At 36.1% G+C, this 3860-nt stretch overlaps 1 pseudogene; it reads right to left on the bottom strand.

Annotated features, from left to right (window-relative positions):
- Positions 1-509: 509 nt before the first annotated feature.
- On the bottom strand, positions 510-1735 carry LOC103264321 (annotated as a pseudogene).
- Between the last annotated feature and the right edge of the window lie 2125 nt (positions 1736-3860).

A 3860-nucleotide genomic window follows, 5' to 3' on the forward strand; every position in this document is an offset into this window, starting at 1 on the left:
GGCTAATTTAATTTTTTTTATTTTATTTATTTTTTTAGATATAAGGATCTGACTATGTTGCCCAGGCTAGTCTTGAACTCCTAGTCCCAAGTGATCCTCCTGCCTCAGCCTCCCAAAGTACTGGGATTACAGATGTGGGTCACAAAGCCCAGATGATTTTCAAATTTCATAGTCATTTTGCTTTGCTTCATATCTAATTTATTAGTTAGAACTTAAAAAAATGCTAGCTTTAGCCGGGCCTGGTGGCTCAGCCTGTAATCTCGCGCTTTAGGAGGCTGAGGTGAGTGGATTGCCTGAGTCCGCGGGTTCGAGACCTGCCTGGGCAACTTGGCGAGACCTCATCTCTACAATAAATAAAAAAAAATCAGCCAGGCATGGCAGCGCGAGCCTGTAATTCCGGCTACTCGGAAGCCTGAGGCGGAAGGATCGCTGGAGCCCAGTGGGTCGAGGCTGCAGTGATTGGGAGCGGCCACTGCACTCCAGTCTGGGCGACAGAGTGAGACTCCAACTCAAAAAATAAATAAATAAATAAATGCTAACTTTCTCGGAAGTTCTTCCAAGGAGCAAGCATTCCTTCTCCTTTCTGAGTGTCTTGTATTGGTTGATATTAAGGGTTTCCAGTGGATTTTATAGTTAGTTCTGCCAAACAAGGTAATGTCATCATTGTATCCTGGGGTTGAACACTCCATGTTGTCTAGTAAAACAATTGTTCTCACTGCCACTCAGAGAGACCTTCTTCTTGACAGTGGATGTCAGTTCACTAAGGTAATGCCAGTATTTTTAAAACCATGTAGAAGGAAGACACTAATTATAATAGTGAAGAACCTACTTAGCATCTCGATGACATCTCCAGTCTTCATGCCAAATCACTCTTGGAATAAGATGGTGAAGCAAGTCACCACTCTGGACATGAAGAACATGTAATAGGAGTCACAAGAGATACATTAAAGGTGTCCATTACCTTGTTGAAGTAGTTTATCTATACAGTCACTGAAAACACACTGCCAGTCAGCAAAATAAAGACCAGGGAGTGCTTGTAAATCCTTAAGGACAATTCCCATGTCTTTGACAGAAGACACTGAAAAGCTCCAATCAAAGAGCAGATTGAAATGTAGACCAACATATTAGTCTGTCCTTTCTTGGGAGCCATAGCCAAAATCAGCACCAAGGAAATAAATACTGGTTCTTTCAAATTCATTTCCATTTCATGCAGAGAGGTGACTTCCTCTTGTCTCTTCTTGTGGGGCATGGATAACCATCACAGTGGACCCCAGCATACTTAGCATGCAGCCTAGTTTTTCATGAATGTAGTGCTCATTTCAAAAATAGGAAGACATTACTACTCTTAGGAGAACTTTCAGCATGCCCAGGGCACAAAAGTGTAAACAGCAAAACTTGTACATTCTCCTGTTCTCACTGACAGCAATCCTGTCCACCAGAGCCATTACTTCAGGTACGAATGTCTACCTTGTCCAATTCTTGCAATGTCCTTGCTAGTCAGCTGCAAGAAGCCTATCTTTTTTAATGTGAAACTGGAACCAATAAAAATACTGAAGCTTACTGCCAGTACCAAGCCCACATGAAGACTGTATTTGTTTTCTACATTTGCTGCAATGCTTAAGTTGATTGTGTGAGAATTCAGTTCCATGTAGAGAACAGGAGAAGCCAGCAGCTGGGGCACATCTGTGATCTCACACCAAGCCTGGAAGGAATTAGGGCAGACCAGAGACAACATGCAGCCTTAGACTGTACCACTATCCATAGTCATAGGCAAGTTCACTAGTCACTCTTGGTTTGTTTCTTCATCTTCTCTGTGGCATTCTGGGAGCAGCTTCATCTGTACCTCCATGACCCTGCACAGGGCTCCCAGGAATTCTCTACTGAGGGTCTTTAGTCAAGATCTTAATAAGAGAGAAGAAATATCTTGTTCATGAAAAAGAAACACTCAATATTGTGAGGCTATTAATCTCTCTAATTTATACAATATCAAATCCAATAGCATCTCTTGGAAAATTAGTTTACAAGGTAAAGTGTAAAAATACCTTTAGAGAATAGTCAAGATAATTTTGATATATAATTAATCCTCCGGTTATTAAACTATATGTTAAAGTTATATCAATTAAAATAATTTGGTATTATAACATTACCTGAGAGTTTCTTGTGCTTTCCATCTGTTTTGTACACCACTGTGAGGTTTCATCTGTCTTCAAATCAAGGAATTCACAAACTGATATCTTGACTATATATACCAAATAATCTATCCCCTAGAAAGTATTAGAGAAAGACAAAGTCCTATGCTTCATCATTTCTTCTCTGGCAACTTTGAATGAGGTTAATTTTTGGTGTTTTATAGGGTAGGCACTATTTGATTTTTTATCTCTCATTAATATGATACTTTTTATAGTTAAAAATGTACAATTAAATTTGACCTAAATTAATATTATAAAACATGTACTTTATGTAAGTAGGTAGTAATTTGGTATCTATGTAGAAGTTAAAATGAATTAGATAGATTTATAAGTATTTCTGAGTATGAATATAAAAATATCACCAATGCAGAGATCTCTATACATTCATATATATATGAATACAATGATCTCTTTCATACCATAATTTTTAAATGATCGTTCCTGAGGCATGGAACATTAAAATGAAAAAGAGTGTGTGATGAGAAATTTTCATTTTTTATTTTGCAAATTTATGATGTTAGAAATTTTTTTTATGAGAAGGTATTCACAATATTTGTATAGATTTTTTAACTTTTTTCTATAATATAACATTCACAAATAAAAGTACACAAACTATAAATTTTCAGCTTGTTGAATTTGCAAAAAGTATAAGTACACCCATATGTCCAAGACCTCGATCAAGAAATGGAACACAACTGGCACACCAGAAGTCCCTCTCACAACCCCTGCTCCTATGCATCCTCTTAGGCAATATACCACAAATGTTAATGACTATCATGATGGATGTATGTAGGTATTTATTTATTTCACTATCAAGATTTTTAATAGCACAGATTAGTTTGTCTTTTTCTGAAACTTCATGGATGGGATCTTTCAGTATGTGTGTTTTATTCAATTCTTTATGTTGTTATATTTAGCAGAAACTCATTCATTCTTCATGCAATATAATGTCCAATTGTAAAAAATATTATCCTGTGTCCTGTGTCCATTTAACTACTAAAGAACATTGGGTTGTTTCCAGTATCTGGCTGTTACAAATAGAGTTTCTAAGAGGACAACTGCTGAGTCATAGGTATGCATGTGCTCAGCTTTTATAGATCCTAGAAAATAGTTTTCAAAGTGGTTTTCCATTTTAAAACTCCCACCAGTAGTGTGTGGAAGTTGCAGTTGCTACACATTCTTGCCAATATATTTGGTATATTTTCAGCCCTTTTCAATTTAGCTATTCTGTAGTTTGCAGTGATATTTTACTTTTGTTCAATTTTCATTCCCCCATGACACAAAAATCTTATTTTTCATTTAATAGCCATTTAAACAATCATTTTGAAGTATATTCAAGCATTCTCCCCACTTTATTTTATGATCACTCCTTTTTCTTATTAATTTCCAGCATTTATTTAAATATACTGATATGTGTTTTTTTCAGATATATGTAATACAGGTATTTTCCCTTGTCTACAGAATCATTTCCTCATTACTATTGCCAATAATATTTTACTAAATAAAAATCTTTAAAAAATAATTAATTTAATTTTAGATTTGTTGGGTACAAGTGAGGATTTACTATATAAGTATGTTGGATACAGTAAAGTTTGGTCTTGTAGCTGGTCCCCTCTCCCTCTGCTAGTGGACCTGGTACCCAGTGTGTTGTTACGTGGTCCCCTCTCTCTT

This window comes from Carlito syrichta, unplaced genomic scaffold, assembly GCF_000164805.1.
Source record: "Carlito syrichta isolate Samal-C Ts95f unplaced genomic scaffold, Tarsius_syrichta-2.0.1 Scaffold305645, whole genome shotgun sequence".
Taxonomy (NCBI): Eukaryota; Metazoa; Chordata; class Mammalia; order Primates; family Tarsiidae; genus Carlito; species Carlito syrichta.